Consider the following 7,052-nt stretch of genomic DNA (forward strand, 5'->3'; position numbering starts at 1 on the left):
CTAGTTAGTTATTTCCTTTACTTTTTACTTTGCCTTTAATTTAATTTGCATCTTTATCACAAAAATACCAAAAATATTATCGTATCATATCTATCAAATCTCACTCTCATAAGTGGACGTGTAGGGATTGACAACCCCTATTCGCGTTGGTTGCGAGGATTTATTTATTTTGTGCAAGTACGAGGGACTCGCGCATAGCCTCACTATTAGGAAAACGCTACCAGTAACGTAGGTTTTTTGTATAGCAGTAGCGCGCTACAGCTAAATTTTAGCAGTAGCATGTTTTTTACCCCGCGCTACCGCTAAAAAGTTAATAGTAGCGCGTGCAACCCACGCTACTACTATTCCTAACCCACGCTACTACTATTCCTAAGTACTAGGAATATGATTCTTCCCCCGCGCTACTGCTAAGTAATTAGAAATCCAAAAAATAAAATTTAGATGCAATATTCATGGATACAAATCAGGACACATCCATGGCAAAATAAATGAAGGTCACAGAACCATTTTAACACTTACATTCTTACTTAGCACTTGCAGCGTTCATGGATACAACATTGAACATCTCAATTCAAAGAGATCACGAGATCCCATTTATACTTCAGACGCACACAAACATCACCGAAAGGTAGGTACCTTCCCTAGCGTTCCACCACCAACCTAAGTAGACCACTTCTCTAGATGTATCTACCAAGGCGTCGAGGTCCTTCAGCTGGGCAACCTCCAGACAGTGGCGTCAAGGTACTCCACCTCGACGACTCCGTACGGTGGCGTCAAGGTCCTCCACCTCGGCGACCTCCGGCGCCGCAATCACCTGGACAATCATCTCTGACGCGGTCGCCGGGCTTCACAGCGAAGTCCGTCTCCGAGTGGTTGAAGAGCACGATGCCCACCAGGTCGCGGTAGTCCACGTCGATCACCCCTGCGCCCACGTCGGGAAAGTGAAAACTTGTTAGTTCGGGTACTTGTGCAGACCCAGTAGGGCATTTTCTTCATTTATCAGTCTCTTTTAGTCTATTATGAATCTTCGAAACGGAAAGACACCTACTAAATGCATACCCTAGCTATACGTGTTCATGCTATCTTGTTGTTTTGGTGTATACAAGAAATTAATACTTGTGTATTTGAGCTATATATGCTTGAAATATTTGACGGTTAACATTCTGTTCTACATTTATTGTTACATGGATAGGGAAATAGACAACCAAGGAATTCAGAAAATCAATTCCCACTGCTTTTCAAAACAGGGAATAGGCGAAGTCTATTTTGAATTTCGATATTCCATGCCAATTTCAAGTATATATGCTACCATGTAATCTTTGAACGTGGATCAAAATGAGATTTCAGGCTTTGTCAACCTTACCATGATCAGTACTAAATTCTCTAGGCTGCTCAACCTCTCCTTGTAGGCAGCATTTCTTTCACCTAGTATCCCGTTGTTAAGTTTGGAAAGAAACCTGCATACTTTCAGATAGTCATCCATATCCTGAAGAAAAAAACAGTATACATTTTCAGTGACTCACAATATATCATCGAATACTGCTTTGGTTTACTCTAAGAATAATTGCTACAAGACTCTCTACATACATACATACAGGCAAAGCAATTTTCACCAAGAATCAGCTAGCAGTCTAATATAATTCCCTTTCCAATTACTCAAGGAGGAACTGATGAAAAGACAAGTTAATTAGCTGGTACAAAAATTAAACCTTTTGAGATGGACGGATGCCCTCTTCACTCAGATCTGAAGATGGACGGATGCACCCAGTAGCTTTGTCGCAGACGACGACGGAGGAGAAGATCTCTGCACAAACCTTACCACTCCGTTGCTATCTTCTATCTGTAAATGAAAACAGACCTTACTTATCAGAGAAGCAAATGTGAAATTTTTTCAGATTAGATGTATTCAACAGAGACACTTCAATCACAGAGCTCAATATCTACTAGCTTAAATTCAAATGCTTTACTCAAGATTGAGATATCATACAGGACTCTGGCTGTACACTAACTACTCTGTGTGGTTTCCATCTAAGAAACTATCTACAGAGATAGTAAACGACTAGTCAGAATACGTAAACAACAAACTTTATACTAGAAGAGCTGCCGACAGTTACAGAGCCATTCTTCTTAAGTTAGTAGGAACCTTGCTGTTGCAGCGTATTTGGGGGCATTGGACATGGTATCCATGCCACCGGCGACGACGGCGTTGTTGATCCCCGGCTGAATCGACCACAAGCATGACAACTATAAGGAGCAGGCCAACAAGCAACAACATAAGTATAAGGTTGGTAGTCAACCATGTGGCTACTCTGTTGAAGGTAGAGAGCTACTACCTCTCTTGCACATGGAAGCACTAAGAAAAATAGCAAACGAACCCCACAACCAACCTGCACGTGGCAGGTATTTCTTTGTGTGAATCTACACGAACACACACATGCCTAGAAAAGCAACAAGTAAAAACCTAAGAATCAGAATCAGTACAAGAAGCATGGAAGGGCGTTTTCTCCTAATATAATCGACAAGATGAACACAAGCGCACTAAACCAGCAAGAAATTTACTGGGTTTCATGAGCCTTTTCCTCTTCACCCCGCATTATCGGTGACGATCTGTAGAACCACATGAATTGCTCCTACGCATCAGCGAGCCTGGGATCAACGCACTATGCAAAAAATAAACTAGGTGGCAGTGCACTAGATCCCTACCAATGCAGTAATAAAATAACACTGAACAGATCATGAACAAAACTAGTAATCTTTAGATGACACAGCGGAGCGAGCACATCATCAGGGGCTTGCAATCAATCGATCGGCGCTCGCCACCGTCAGGCCAAATCAGTTGTGACCCCACCCACCAAAGCGGGAACCGCAGTCCACTAGGCCGACTCCCCGCCGACGCCGACAAAGGGAATCGACGGAGATGGACGGGGAGAGAGGCAGGGGAGCAGCGGCGTGCGTGCTTGCGTGCTTACCGCTGCGGCGCGGAGGGCCGGACCGCGACGACGACGGTGACAGATGGCGACGGGGAAGGAAGAGACGACGCCGCGCAGAGGCCGGGAACCCGGCCTTGGCTGCTGGAGACGCCGAGCAGCAGTTTCCCGTGTGTGCGGGGGCCTCCGGTGGACAGCGCAGGAGAGGAGGTTGAGGAAGGGGGGACGGGAGGCCGCTGGTGCAGGGGGTCTCGATCTAGATCTGGCTCGGGGTGGGTGGCGTGGGAGTACGTGGAGTGGACGGTTGGTGGCATAGTAGCAGCGCGGTGTGTCTTACGCTGATCAATTTAGGAGTAACATCACATACTCCAATACAACTTTGCTTATGTGGCACATATTTAATAAAGAAAAATGTGCTTGTGGTAACTAGTTAAGTTACCGGAACATCACACATTTCAAAAAATAATGAGTCTATAACTTAATAAATACATTGTTGCATGACACTACATAGATGTTCCTACCCACTATGGAAGTAGTAACATAGTCTAAGGAAGCGTGTAAATTACTAGCTTATGTTCTTGCCCATTGTGACCAGCCTCACCTGCGCTACAACTATTCATATAGCAGTAGCGCAGGTTTTATACCCCACGCTATTACTATTATCTGATGAGGGGGCGGGTGGAAATCATTTAGTAGCAGCGCAGGTTTTTTATGCCCGCGCTACTACTAAGTCATACCAGTAGCGTGTTTTTTCTGCCGCGCTACTACTAAATAGCAGTAGCGCGGGCCAAAAAACTCACGCTACTACTAAATGTCTATCTATAGGGGTTTTTCTAGTAGTGCCTTCTACTGGATTGATACCTTGGTTCTCTAAAACTGAGGGAAATACTTACGCTACTTTGCTGCATCATCCCTTCCTCTTCGAGGAAAACCAACGCAGTGCTCAAGAAGTAGCAAGAAGGATTTCTGGCGCCGTTGCCAGGTCAGGTCTACGCAAAAGTCAACATATCAAGTACACATCACATACCCTTATCTCATGCATTACATTATTTGCCATTTGCCTCTCGTTTTCCTCTCCCCCACTTCACCCTTACCGTTTTATTCGCCCTCTCTCTCTATCCTCCCTCTCTTTCTCTATTTGCCTCTTTTTGCCCGCTTGCTTTTTGTTTGCTTGCGTGTTAGTTTGTTTGCTTGTCATGATGGCTCAAGATAATACTAAATTGTGTGACTTCACCAATACCAACAATAATGAATTTATTAGCACTCCGATTGCTCCTCTTACCGATGCTGAATCTTGTGAAATTAATACTGTTTTGCTGAATATTGTTTTGAAAAATCCGTTTTCCGACCTTCCTAGTGAAGATGTCGCTACCCATCTAAATAGCTTCGTTGCTTTGTGTGATATGCAAAAGAAGAAAGATGTGGATAATGTTATTGTTAAATTGAAGCTATTTCCTTTTTCGCTTAAAGATCGTGCTAAAACTTGGTTTTCGTCTTTGCCTAAAAATAGTATTGATTCATGAAACAAGTGCAAAGATGCATTTATCTCTAAGTATTTCCCTTGCGCTAAGATCAGCTCTCTTAGAAACGATATTATGAATTTTAAGCAACTTGATCATCAACATGTTGCACAAGCTTGGGAGAGAATGAAACTAATGATACGTAATTGCTTTACTCATGGTTTAAATTTATGGATGATTATACAAAACTTTTATGCCGGATTGAATTTTGCTTCTAGAAATCTTTTAGAATGGGCCGCGGGAGGAACTTTTATGGAAATCAATTTAGGAGAAGCTACTAAACTCCTAGATAATATTATGATTAATTATTCTCAATGGCATACTGAAAGATCCACTAATAAAAAGGTGCATGCGATAGAAGAAATTAATGTCTTGAGTGGAAAGATGGATGAACTTATGAAATTATTTACTAGTAAAAGTGTTTCTTCTGATCCTAATGATATGCCATTGTCTACTTTGATTGAGAATAATAATGAATCTATGGATGTGAATTTTGTTGGTAGGAACAATTTTGGTAACAACGCGTATATAGGAAATTTTAATCCTAGGCCTTATCCTAGTAATCCCTCTAATAATTACGGTAATTCCTACAACAATTCTTATGAAAATTATAATAAGATGCCCTCTGATTTTGAATCTAATATTAAAGAATTTATTACTTTGCAAAAGAATTTTAATGCTTTGATTGAAGAAAAATTGCTTAAGATTAATGATTTGGCTAGGAACATTGATAGAATTTCTCTTGATGTTGATTCTTTAAAACTTAGATCTATTCCACCTAAGCATGGTATCAATGAGTCTCTCAAAGCCATGAGAATTTCCATTGATGAGTGCAAAAAAAGAACCGCTAGGATGCGTGCTAAGAAAGATGTCTTTATAAGAGCGTGTTCTCCTAGTTCCTATGAAAATAAAGATGAAGATATTGATGTGTCCCCTTTTAAATCTTTGTTTTGCAATATGAATCTTGATAATGATGGGACTGAATATGATCCACCTTTACCTAGAAGGCGTTCCAAGAATTCAGAATTTGTTGATCTTGATGCTAAAATTGATAAAAGTGGGATTGATGGAATTAAAACCCTAGATGTTGCTAAACCCACTATTATGGATTTCAAGGAATTTAACTATGAAAATTGCTCTTTGATTGATTGTATTTCCTTGTTACAATCCGTGCTAAATTCTCCTCACGCTTACAGCCAAAATAAAGCGTTTACTAAACATATCATTGATGCCTTGATGCAATCTTATGAAGAAAAACTTGAATTGGAAGTTTCTATCCCTAGAAAACTTTATGCTAGTGTTTCCACGATTCCAAAAATTTTATGTGATTTGTTAGGTTTACGTGATTTTGATAATTTCTCTCTAAACTTGCACCTTGCGGATTTCACTATTAAGAAACCTATGGGAAGAATTAATGATGTTCTTATTGTTGCAAATAGGAATTATATGCCCGTAGATTTTATTGTTCTTGACATAGATTGCAATCCTTCATGTCCTATTATTTTTGGTAGACCTTTCCTTAGAATGATTGGTGCAATTATTGATATGAAGGAAGGAAATATTAGATTCCAATTTCCATTGAGGAAAGGCATGAAACACTTTCCTAAAAAGAAAATTAAATTACCTTATGAATCTATTATGAGAGCCACTTATGGATTGCCTACCAAAGATGGCAATACCTAGATCTATCCTTGCTTGTTATGCCTAGCTAGGGACGTTAAACGATAATGCTTGTTGGGAGGCAACCCAATTTTATTTTTATTCCTTGCTTTTTGCTCCTGTTTAGTAATAAATAATTTATCTAGCCTCTGTTTTGGTTGTGTTTTTTGTGTTTAATTAGTGTTTGTGCCAAGTAGAACCGTTGGGAAGACTTGGGAAAAGTCTTGTTAAACTTGCTGTAAAAAACAGAAACTTTAGCGCTCATGAGAACTACTGCCATTTTTATTTGGAAAGTGCTATTTAGTTAATTATTTTTGCAGATGATTAATGGATAAATTCCTCACGTCCAGAAATTTATTTTAGAAATTTTTGGGGTTCCAGATCTTGCGCTAGCTACAGATTACTATAGACTGTTCTGTTTTTGACAGATTCTGTTTTTCGTGTGTTGTTTGCTTATTTTTATGAATCTATGGCTAGTAAAATAGTTTATAAATCGTAGAGAAGTCGGAATACAGTAGGTATAACACCAATATAAATAAAGAATGAGTTCATTACAGTACCTTGAAGTGGTCTTTTGTTTTCTTTCGCTAACGGAGTTCACGAGATTTTCTACTTTAAGTTTTGTGTTGTGAAGTTTTCAAGTTTTGGCTAAAGATTTGATGGATTATGGAACAAGGAGTGGCAAGAGCCTAAGCTTGGGGATGCCCATGGCACCCCCAAGATAATCTAAGGACACCTAAAAGCCAAAGCTTGGGGATGCCCCGGAAGGCATCCCCTCTTTCGTCTACTTCTATCGGTAACTTTACTTGGAGCTATATTTTTATTCGCCACATGATATGTGTTTTGTTTGGAGCGTCTTGTATGATTTGAGTCTTTACTTTTTAGTTTACCACAATCATCCTTGCTGTACACACCTTTTGAGAGAGCCATACATGATTTAGAATTT

At 40.1% G+C, this 7,052-nt stretch overlaps 1 long non-coding RNA gene across 1 annotated transcript; it reads right to left on the reverse strand.

Moving 5' to 3' along the window:
* Positions 1-489: 489 nt before the first annotated feature.
* Positions 490-3,231, reverse strand: LOC125532728 (uncharacterized). The gene is made up of 4 exons (XR_015599222.1): positions 2,970-3,231; positions 1,710-1,840; positions 1,364-1,486; positions 490-922 (listed from the first exon to the last, which is right to left on the reverse strand). It is a non-coding gene; the product is annotated as an uncharacterized LOC125532728 (long non-coding RNA).
* Positions 3,232-7,052: the final 3,821 nt, after the last annotated feature.

Source organism: Triticum urartu, chromosome 1A, assembly GCF_056163025.1.
Source record: "Triticum urartu cultivar PI428250 chromosome 1A, HENAU_Tu73, whole genome shotgun sequence".
Taxonomy (NCBI): Eukaryota; Viridiplantae; Streptophyta; class Magnoliopsida; order Poales; family Poaceae; genus Triticum; species Triticum urartu.